We start from the raw sequence: 12,633 nt of genomic DNA, 5'->3' as shown, positions 1-12,633 counted from the left end.
TTCATACACTGACTTTTTGAGAACTTTCGTTGATGAGTTACAGCTTTCGCTTTTGAATGTGTTTGTTGTCAATGGCAAGCTCATTGAGGTTTGTCTGGAAGTTCTCGTTTGTGATGCGCCAGCACGGTCTTACCTAATGATGACTAAAAAACACAGTGGCTGCTGAGTATTCTGCGGCACTCCTTAAACACCTGGTTGTTAGTTTTGCCGATTTCTATAGGGAAGAGCACATGTCGTTTGGTGCACACAGCGTTTTTTACATGTGTTATGACGTACAACGCCATGGCGTATTAGACTGCTTCCGCGCGTTTCCCTTTGAAAACAATATGAAGCAATTAAAAAGATAACTTAACATACATGGGAAACCATTGCAGCAACTTGCAAATAAAATGGCAGAGGCACCATCAGTTGCTTCTGAAGTTCCTTGCTGGCAGCATGATCTTACTCCCAGACACCTCTGTGAAATGGTCCACTCCTTCCTACAATTTGCTTTACCTACTTCAAAACTCTGAGTTATCAAAAGTTTGTGCTGAGCTTAGACGAGCCGGACAACTGCTGTATGCAGAGTGAACATATAATTATTGTAAGAAACATTGCTTCCGTGTGTGGTACAGAAGATATTTGCATCATTGGTAAGGAATTCTTGCATGAAGAAGATTTGTATGCACACCAATTTGAATCTTGAAGGTTTATTATTTATATTGTTTCAGGTCTTTCAGACCTCGAAGTGTGGCCTGCGACCATTGTGCAAAAAATGGTCAATCTCCCGTGGAAGAAGCAGTTTGTAGTTATGCCAGAGTTTCATACTGTTTTGTATGTGTACTCTGATTAGCTCAATTAAGTGCCGTGTTTTATGGTTTTTTTCTTATTGTAGCAGTCAGGAACTTCTTCTGGTGCTTACTTTCCTTGAATGCTCTTATTTGCCTTCACACAAGCCTCTGGTATGAGCGTCCTAGCGAATGAGAGCCCTGAACGAAGTCTTGTTCTGGCTGTTCTAAAATAATTCTTCATGCCACTAGACAATACGATCATTAGTGAGGAATTTGGGATTCTACAGCTATACAAAAGTATGCGAAGACGCTTTGTTGCTTCACAGGTGCTCATTTTGACTCCAAGAAATATTGGTACGTGTAGATTTTTCTCCGTGACTGTGTCACATACTGTGCTGTTGGTTCAGAGGTATTACGTGGGGATCCTTTAAAGCTTAGCTTTAGCGAGACCATTGACAACAGTTCTGTAAAAACTGTTCTGGACTGTCTATATAGCATTGTATTTTGGTATTTCACACAGCATTGTCACAGCATCTCTCCTGATTCTGCAGGTCTGCCTTCATTTGCAAATGCATTGCCAAAGGTTTTTCGACGATGTTGACATATGGTTTTATCATGAGACCATGAAGGTATTTTGCTAAAACATTTGTTTTTAAATTGCCAGCGTGGCTATGTGTTTGCCGTATAGGCTGATTTCTGGCTCTGTAGCATAACAAACGTTGAGAGCTTGAACTTGAAAAAGCTTGAGGAATGAGTTTGAAACATTCTTCTCCTAGGCGAGGTCAGTGTATTCTATGTTCAACGTAATTCTTGATTAGCTCTCTGCTGTTGTTTAATTGTGAAGGCCTGATTTTTAGTAAACGTCTGTAATGGTCTGTTATATATAATTCCCATGGTACTCTTCTTAACTGAAGCAACATTGTGCTTATTGCAATGAAACCTTGTATTTGCAAAAATATAATGCCTGACAGAAGTGCTGTTTACGCAATGGTAGCGCTAGAGTTCAGAATTGTTTTCCCAGATGAGCTATGCTATTGTGGATTTTACTGCCTCAAAAGAAGTTGTGCCAACTACTTGTGTCGCCAGGAGCGTGTGCTTCTAGCTACATAATGTAAGAGCAGAAAGGTCAGGTAAAATGGCAAAGAAGCAGCACTCAGCACAATCATGGTGGAAGCAGTATGAAATCGCTGTGAAAGGTTAATTTTGTAAGTGTCTTTCAGTCATCGTACGTTTAAGCCAAAGGTGATTGTATCGGTCCCATTTAGTACTTTTTTTCAGTTACCTATGAACATGCCTGGAAATAGCTAAATGACAGTCAGTTACATTCAGACCTGGCGACTGAAACTGAAATGCCCCACAGAAAAGGCACACACAACCACCAGCAGCCGGGAGCAACTCTCACGGTGAAGAAGAGGCGGAAGAAACTGCCACGAGCCAGCAAGCACTACCAGCCATTCCAAATAATTTTCCACCTGGTATTGTTAAATTCATTGGCTAGTACTTTTCAAGATCTAACTGTCATTTAGGTTGCATTTTGGACGCATCGTTAGCCTTGGAACCACTCAGTTGGTGCATGAGGCGAATTTTTTCTCAACCCTCTGACGTTACAAAGCACCGCCTGCTTTCTTTCATCTACATTGAATATTTGCATGCAAGCCATGCAAAACTGCTCCTTTGAAGAAGAGCCGGCTGCATGTGGAGCTAGCCTGTTTGTGGCAATGCCCATGTGGCATTATCAAAAGTATATTCAAACTTATAAAGCACATTTCGAAACCGTAAAATTGGAAGGATGTGCGAGTAGGCATGTTCGTAATAATGCATAGTGAAGGTGGCTGCGCACTGTTGAAACACACAAGACAGGACAAAGCGCTTTGTCCGTCTCGTCTTTCCCCTATGTTTCAACGGGGCGCTGCCAACTTTGCTTTGCATCGTAGTAAAATAGATGCAAACCTTGGAATACTTGCTGATAATTTCGCTTTGAATGTCTGGTCAACACTTGTTTTCAGTAAGTGTGAGCGAGGTGCTTACCTCGTATGTACATCGAAATGATCCTAGTTGCCATGTGTTTGCAGGCTCTGCCCCTCTGGCTTGTATTCACTCTTCAGATATGATTGTCATGGAGTATAGCGCAATTGTGCAATTGTAGTAGATTTCTACAAAGGAAACTCAGCCTTCAAAATTGAACTGCGGAATTGAAGCTTTGAAGTTGAGTAAAAATACTGTAGCTATTTTAAGCAAGCTTGTTTTACATAGTTGTAGTAGTATACTGTTCCCCATGGTCAGTGCATGACTGGGATTTATGCACACAGGCAATAATGTGTGATAACTACATGTATTGTTTTCTAAGACTAACCTCGAGTGAAGCAATGAGTCTGCCCATATTTGGCCAAGAAGACAAATGCACAACAGGTATGATCACACATATACACCTGCCTCAATAGAAAATTACCATTTAAATGCTTCTCTATTATTTTTTGTGAGAAACGAATTTAGCATATTTCTGTTGTCCTAACTTATATAGCCATACAACTTCTGATGAGCCATGTGTTGATAAATTATCAAGCATTGTGGAAGCAAGGTGATGATGGAAAATGTGTTTAAACTGTATAAGTGTTTTATAATCAAACTGGTATACCTTTGCTGTCAGTAGTTTTCTTTGCTCTACTAAACTCTTTGTCACTCTCTTGCACATCAGAATTTCCAACAAGCAGAACCGCACATTGCGGCTCATTGCTCTCTTCCCTGGTACTGCAGGGACCCAGTTTTCAGAGACACACTGGCCACAAGGCTTGGCTGATAAGCACTCTGTAGATGCAGGTATGTACCAGATAAGTGATGTCAAAGTTAAGTACCTCATAAGCCAGTTACCTCAAACCAGTAACGATTCGAAATTGTGCTTTTCATGGGAATAGATAGAGCAGGAATGTTCACTAAACACGCCTCATCATTGTTATGCAGACAAGAGTATGCACCTTTTAAAAGATATAACTGCAGTTTTCAATAAAATAATTTTCTTAAGATGTTGTTAAACCCTGCTAAGCTTTAATACCGTTTATTTACAATCCATGTAATTATTTCATTTTTCAGACTTCCAGTGGCATGTACTACGACTGCTGAATAGACTTCGCTTCATCTGGAACAACAAACAGACACCCTGAACAAGGTGTGTGACATGCTGCCTTCTTCTACAGTCACCGAATGTGCAGATCTCTCACGCTGTGCACTAAGCATGTTTGGAGAACTACAGGAGTTTGACGACAATCTCGATTGCAGAAATTTTAAAATTATGGTAAGTTATGTTTCTTTTTTCTTTGCTTTTTATTTCAGTACATCGAACTGATAGTGAATGTTCTGTAATAAAATTCATGAGGAAAAATGTTGAAACATTGCAGTTTTGCAGTAACAACAATATGTCATGGGCTTTTCGTGCATTGCGACCTTGCTTCTTAACTTAATACTCTTTCATATTCTAAGATATTCACATCATCCACAAGTGTCTTTGTTGCAAAAAAAATTCTCACGATTTGCACACAGGTTCGTGAATGGGCACAGTGTGGTGGCAAAGATGCCTACTGGACAACAAAAAGAAGCTTCTCATAGTGCATCATGGACTAGATTGCAGCACAACTTTGCTGGATTGCTCGAAAAAGAAAACACCGCTTCTCCATCTTGAAGATTGCTAAAGCTAGAACAGATGTTTTAGATGGCATCTTACTTTGTGTTTTGAACAGAATTAGCCTGCTTCAGGTAACGCACAAACATGCTGTTTGTTTGGATTTTTGCAGTTACACTACACGAATGTCTCTTTTTGAAATGCTTCCTGCCCGTTAATTTATTTTGCATACTTGCAGTGTTGGTTATCACCACTGTAATGGGTCGCACATTTGAAAACTGCAATGATGCTGCTATTTGACTGTGCACTTAACTTTACATGTTGACTAAAGAACCCAACATGGTGATAATGAACAATTTGGTTAACACTCTGAAGTTCCAGGCTTAGCTCCAGAAGCTAAGAACTTAAAATATAATGTTTGTCATGTAAAAATTCTAAAGGCATAGATAAAGCTTAAGGTCACCAGGCGATCTTCCAGTGCAGGGCAGTGTGGGGTGATTGAAACAGCAACCAAAATAAAACATGCAAAGCGTTTATTTGGCCGTTTCTGGTGATGCTATGCCTCATTATCATTGGAAAAACAAGTGGAAGTGATGTACCCAACTCTATTTATTAAAACAAATTACAATGTATTGAAAGACTTTGACTAGGCAGTAATTTTTAACTTTTTGGTAGGCTTAGCAGGCTGTTACCGAGGCAACTGTTATTGTTGAGCTGATTAAAGGCATTTTGTAAATTTCAGATGCTGCTCGAAATGCGCCAAATACAACTGCTGCTGACGTTGAGGCCTCCAACAAATCGTAGCTCCGGCATGCCCCTAAGTGCATTGCCACGAAGTTCCAGAAATCGAAGCAAGGACAACTTGAGCAAGCAGCACGTTAGGGAATTCACGTTATGACACCATGTAAAATCGTCAGCAATGCACAATAAATGTATGTTATGCCTGCGTTCTCAATCTTCACATATTCTAAGAGAAGCAGTTGGTATAATGAAATCTGTGTTGAGCTTGTAGCCCATTTTCTACTCTTTGTATTATTTTCTGCTGCACTCCTGTGCACTGCACATACTGGCTTGGAAGAAAAGCCCCAACGCTCCTTACTTGTTTTACCATCTTTTTCGCTGGTGCTGTTCAAGTTCGTGTCGTTGTTCTTATTTGTGTAGAAATGTATATGTTTCCACTCTGCAGCTGACTGAAACTTTAGCTGAAATACGCGGTAGATTCCAATAAAAAATAAATTTCAGAAGTAGCTTTTCAAATTGGTCTTTTTCATGCTTTGTTTGATATTTCAGATACTAACAAACTGTCACCACTGCAGAGCGTCCAAGGCTTTTGCCACCTTGATTTTTGGACATTTTGGAGATATGTGATGGCAGCATTTGGCACATGGCAAACACAAGGGTCATGCACTGTTGTTCACCAGCTCAACCAGAGCTTCACGGTGGTACTTCCCAACCAGTGTGCCACCTCCAAACCTCTGTATAGCCCCTTTTTCTAACATATGTGTAGGGCACTGTCACAATTCATGTTTTGCAGATGGCATTCATTTTAGGTATTTGGGCTTATTTGGGACATCGTTTCTTTTTACTTTGATCAATACTTTTTTAAGACTCTGCTGATCTCTATGATATTACAAATTCTACTTTTCACTTATGTCCACTTTCATCTGTGATACCCACTGCTTTAGGGATCTGCAACGCAATGGGCAGTTTCTGTTGCATTGGTAATCAAGTGCTTTGGCGGCTGTTGCAGTCATACAAGGTAGGTGAAGCTGTGTACTCAACATCCCTGTAACAAATGCTGTGCTCTTGAAATACAGGAACGTGGCTATTTTGTTTATACTTCAATAAAGGTTTTTTGCTTACCACTGCTGTCTTCCTGAAATTTCACAGAAATATAGCATTTAATGGTTTGGATCTTACAGGGTTATGCTTGGCGCAGTTACTTGCATGGCTCCTGAGAAAAAAATTTAAGTTTGCCTTCTTTTATGGATGTGCAAGTTTCTTCCAAGATGGTGCTAGCCGGAAGTAGTGTCGCCAGCTGGAAAAAGCTGTACAGGTACAGTGGCCGGGTATTGCCCACGTCTTTGAAACACGCGGTAACCCTCCTGGAATTGCTGTTTGCCATAGCTGCCTTCAGGCAGCAACACAAGTTTATGATTACGCCACCTTGGAGGCAGCTTCCATACTGATAAACAAATGCAACTTTCCAATCTTTAGTTGAAAACCAGGTAAGTTCCGTGTATTGAATTCAATGATCCCGATAACAAGATGGCTATCTTTCTGCGCAATTTGAGGGACCCAGTGAGGGCAGATTAAAAAAAAAATTTAAGCTAAATATGGTTGTTCCCGCATGTATATTTACCGTTTGTAGCTGGTTTTAGCACTTTGACGCGATTTCTGTCTTGTAAGTTTTGCTGTCGAACTCTTCAATACAGTTCTGTATTTCTTAAAAAAAAAAAATTATGGGGTTTTACGTGCCAAAACCACTTCCTGTATTTCTTAGCAGGTAATTTCACACTTGAGAACGACACGTGTTTCCTTTCTTGAAACTAGTGGCAGAACTCTTTTCTGCGCTTGTGCACATAGTGACACTGGGTTTAGTGTTCACATATCGTGAACATTGTTCTGCAAGTTAAATCTTCTTGCTGCAGCTATATTGTAATATGCTAATACATGCCTGAACTGCTTTACAAAGCTTAGGATACTACAGAATCACTCCTTTAGGTGCAGTTCGTGGTTCTATTGTGATAACCGATGCACTGGCAGTAAACTGAAGAGCTCTAACATGACTTGTTCTTTGTTGCAAATTACGTTTCACTGAATTTTTACTCTTTTTACTCTTAGGAATACCAATCTTAAACTTCATTAAACAACTTCTCTTTCTATATAATGCAGTATTACCTGTTTATTGCAGTGGCTGCATTTCTTCTGAGCAATTATGTGTAGTTTCCTTTGTTGGTTATGCTGAAACAAAGTAGCCTGTGTGCAATTATGTATGTATTTAATGCCATCTATTCAGAGATGCAGCGGTGGCGTAGAGGTAGAAAACCCGCCTCGCGTGCAAGAGGTCCTTGGTTCGAATCCCGGTGCCGCGCAATTTGCCGTGCAATAAAAAAATCCGCGCGTAGATAAAATTGCGTAAACAGGCCTGGACTGTGGCCTGATCCCGGTGACCAGAACTGGCAACATACTCCCTCACCAGAGCAGGATTGGCCACCCTGGTGCAGTACTCGGCCACAACCTCCTATATGAACACAACAATCAAACCCCGGCCCTCAGTCCCCAGCAGCTGCGAAGCAACTGACCACGGCGGCGGTCAGAACTGCGACACAGCAGAGGGTGTTAAGAATCCCTTGCTCCGGACAGGCCGCCATGGGAGTATGAACCTGGCAACGTTTAACGCTAGAACGTTATCTAGTGAGGCGAGTCTACCAGTGCTATTGGAAGGATTAGAGGGCAGTAAATTGGATATAATAGGGCTCAGTGAAGTTAGGAGGCCAAAAGAAGCATATACAGTGCTAAAAAGTGGGCACGTCCTGTGCTACCGGGGCTTAGCGGAGAGACGCGAACTAGGAGTCGGATTCCTGATTAATAAGAATTTAGCTGGTAACATACAGGAACTTTATAGCATTAACGGGAGGGTGGCATGTCTTGTTGTGAAACTTAACAAGAGGTACAAAATGAAGGTTGTGCAGGTCTACGCCCCTACATCCAGTCATGATAACCAGGAAGTCGAAAGCTTCTATGAAGACGTGGAATCGGCGATGGGTAGAGTGAAAACAAAACACACTATACTGATGGGCGATTTCAATGCCAAGGTAGGAAAGAAGCAGGCTGGAGACAAGGCAGTGGGGGAATATGGTATAGGCACTAGGAATAGCAGGGGAGAGTTATTAGTAGAGTTTGCGGAACAGAGTAATATGCGGATAATGAATACCTTCTTCCGCAAGCGGGATAGCCGAAAGTGGACGTGGAGGAGCCCGAACAGCGAGACTAGAAATGAAATAGACCTCATACTCTGCGCTAACCCTGGCATCATAAAAGATGTGGACGAGCTCGGTAAGGGGCGCTGCAGTGACCATAGGATGGTAAGAACTCGAATTAGCCTAGACCTGAGGAGGGAACGGAAGAAACTGGTACGTAAGAAGCCGATCAATGAGTTAGTGGTAAGAGGGAAAATAGAGGAATTCCAGATCAAGCTACAGAACAGGTATTCAGCCTCAACTCAGGAAGAGGACCTTAGTGTTGAAGCAATGAACGACAATCTTGTGGGCATCATTAAGGAGTGTGCAATAGAAGTCTGCGGTAACTCCGTTAGAGAGGATACCAGTAAGCTATCGCAGGAGACGAAAGATCTTATCAAGAAACGCCAATGTATGAAAGCCTCTAACCCTACAGCTAGAATAGAACTGGCAGAACTTTCGAAGTTAATCAACAAGCGCAAGACAGCTGACATAAGAAAGTATAATATGGATAGAATTGAACAAGCTCTCGGGAACGGAGGAAGCCTAAAAGCAGTGAAGAAGAAACTAGGAATTGGCAAGAATCAGATGTATGCGTTAAGAGACAAAGCCGGCAACGTCATTAGTAATATGGATGAGATAGTTCAAGTGGCTGATGAGTTCTATAGAGATTTATACAGTACGAGTGGCACCCACGATGATAATGGAAGAGAGAATAGTCTAGAGGAATTCGAAATCCCACAAGTAACGCCGGAAGAAGTAAGGAAAGCCTTGGGAGCTATGTAAAGGGGGACGGCAGCGGGGGAGGATCAGGTAACGGCAGATTTGTTGAAGGATGGTGGGCAGATCGTTCTAGAAAAACAGGCCACCCTGTATACACAATGCCTCATGACCTCGAGCGTACCGGAATCTTGGAAGAACGCTAACATAATCCTAATCCATAAGAAAGGGGACGCCAAAGACTTGAAAAATTATAGACCGATCAACTTACTGGCTGTTGCCTACAAAGTATTTACTAAGGTAATTGCAAATAGAATCAGGAGCATCTTAGACTTCCGTCAACCAAAGGACCTGGCAGGATTACGTAAAGGCTACTCAACAATAGATCATATTCACACTATCAATCAGGTGATAGAAAAATGTGCGGAATATAACGAACCATTATATATAGCTTTATATATAGCTGCTTGATTTCGCTACACTGTGAAATTATAACTTGTTGCCGGTGGCAGCCGAACCCACAACCTCCGCGTTACGCGTACGTCGCACCACCAATTGTGCTACGGTGATGGGTATCGATTCACCCACTAACTTGGTTATTTATGTTTACCAGACCAAACCTTGTCAAGCCTTAAAAGTGTTCGCCAGTGCCACTCAGAGCCAAGGTGGGCGAATGTGGAACATCCTTTTTTGCCCTATGGCGTCACGTAATACGTCATAATAAACGCTCGCATGCTACCTAATGACGCCAAGGCTGCCAGATTCGAGAATAAACAAGATAAACAAGACTGCCAGATTCGCAATAAATAAACAAGACAATGGGGAAAGAGGGGCTCGATTTTGTTAAACATGGCTTTTTGTTTGCCTAATGTATCCATGTATTCTTATTTATTTTTATTCTCAAATACTGCAGGCCGATATTTAGACCCAAGCAGGAGGGGCATCATAAATAAATACAAAATTGAACCATGTTACAGCATATAATGATCAATAAACAGAATACAATCATATACAATAGAAGACTCCACATAATTCACTGAGGTACTGCTAACACACGCCATATAGTTATACCATTCGCGACTAGACAAAAAAAAGTTCAAATTGTTTCCATATCCTCAGACTGAAAAACAGTTCTTGCCAATGAGTTTCGGTTACCAACTGCCTTGGGAAATAAGGCCGTTTCTAAAGGCTGTAGTACCAGCAAAAATAGGGGCCAATTATTATTTATGGTTAGCTCTTGTTTTTCTAGAAGAAATATGTTTCACACAGTTTGGCAGATTTGTTGTAATTTTACCGGAAATAATTTTATGTAAAAACCTTAAGCGATTTATTTTCCTGCGAGTTTCCAGTGTTTGGATGCCGTTCAGTTTCTTAAGCTGTGTTGGTAAATCATATCTTTTCGATTTGCTGAAAATACCCTAACAGCCTTCCCTTGTACATGATCCATCAAGGCAACATCTCCTTTGCAGTGCGGATCCCAAACAACCGAGGCGTACTCAAGTTGAGATATAATATAGGCATTGTGTGCCAATAATCTGATTTCCTGAGTAGAAGATTTAAAATTCCTTTCAGGAAACCACAATTTATTTAGTACAGCGGAGCATATGCTCGAAAAGTTACTCGACCATGTCAGTGTCTTTTTCAAACTGACTCCAAGGCGTTTGTAACTATCAACATATTCCAGTGGACTATTGCGCAGTCTGGGGACTTTATAAGTCTTTATAAGAACAAAGTCTGGGGACTTTATTTCTTCTTATTCTTAAGATAATGGCTTTCCCCTATTAAGTTTGACGCCACATGATTGTCACCATTCGTCTATTCGTGTAAGGCACTCCTGAAGTGACACGTGGTCATTCACAAAACAGATTTTTTAAAGACAACGCAGCCGTAACTAAACAGTCGAATAGATATGTCCCTAGGTACAACATCAATTAAATCAGTAACATGAATTACCAACAATAAAGGACCTAACACCACCTTGTGGCACACCGTAAGAAATGCTCAGGGAAAAAGCGCCACCTCTGACCTTGACACATTGACTTCCCTTTTTCAAGAATGCACTAATCAATAAATATTCCCAGAATGAAGGCAAATATTCTCGAACCTAAACAAAAGTTTTCCGTAAGACGCCTTGTCGAAGGCGTTTCTGAAATGTAAGAACGTCACATCAGTCTGCCCAGATATACCTAGAAATCATGCGAATTCATGTACAGTAGACACAAGCTGAGTAATTGTAGAGATATTTCATCGGAAACTGTGTACATATAACGATAAAATGCTGATATTGTTGATGATCATATATGCTCAAACAGAGCTTCACACCTCAGACTTCTGTCAACCAAAGGACCAGGTAGGATTTCGTAAAGGCTACTCTACAACAGACGGTATTCACACTATTAATCAGGTGATCGAAAAATGTGCGCAATATAACCAACCCCTGTATATAGCTTTCATTGATTACGAGAAAGCGTTTGATTCAGTCGCAACCTCAGCAGTCATGGAGGCATTACGGAATCAGGGTGTAGACAAACCGTATGTAAAAATACGAAAAGATATCTATGGCGGCTCCACAGCCACCGTAGTACTCCATAAACAAAGCAACAAAATCCCAATAAAGAAACGAGTCAGGCAGGGAGATACAATCTCTCCAATGCTATTCACAGCGTGTTTACAGGAGCTGTCCAGAGACCTGGATTGGGAAGAATTTGGGATAAGAGATAATGGAGAATAACTTAGTACCTTGCGATTCGCTCATGATATTACCTTGCTTAGTAACTCAGGAGACCAATTGCAATGCGTGCTCAGACCTGAAGAGGCAAAGCAGAAGAGTGGGTCTAAAAATTAATGTGCAGAAAACTAAAGTAGTGTTGAACAGTCTTGGAAGAGAACAGCAATTTACGATAGGTAGCGAGGCACTGGAGTGGTAAGGGAATACATCTGCTCAGGGCAGGTAGCGACCGCGGATCCGGATCACGAGACTGAAATAATCAGAAGAATGAGAATTGGCTGGGGTGCGTTTGGCAGGCATTCTCAGATCAAGAACAGCAGGTTGCCTTTATCCCTCAAGACAAAAGTGTATAATAGCTGTGTCTTACCAGTACTCACGTACGGGGCAGAAACCTGGAGGCTTACGAAAAGGGTTCTACTTAAATTGAGGATGACGCAACGAGCTATGGAAAGAATGATGGGTGTGACGTTAAGGGATAAGAAAAGAGCAGATTGGGTGAGGGAACAAACGCGAGTTAATGACATCTTAGTTGAAATCAAGAAAAAGAAATGGGAATGGGAGGACACGTAATGAGGAGGGAAGATAACCGATGGTCTTTAAGGGTTACGGACTGGATTCCAAGGGAAGGGAAGCACAGCCGGGGCGGCAGAAAGTTAGGTGGGCGGATGAGATGAAGAAGTTTGCAGGGACAACATAGCCACAATTAGTACATGACCGGGGTAGTTGGAGAAGTATGGGATAGGCCTTTGCCCTGCAGTGGGCGTAACCAGGCTGATGATGACGATGGGGGCTTCACAGTTCCCCTTCTTCTCTCCTACGGTCTAGTCAAGTTTCTCAGCG

Source organism: Dermacentor andersoni, chromosome 7, assembly GCF_023375885.2.
Source record: "Dermacentor andersoni chromosome 7, qqDerAnde1_hic_scaffold, whole genome shotgun sequence".
NCBI lineage: Eukaryota > Metazoa > Arthropoda > Arachnida > Ixodida > Ixodidae > Dermacentor > Dermacentor andersoni.
Note: the sequence above shows the minus strand (reverse complement) of the source record.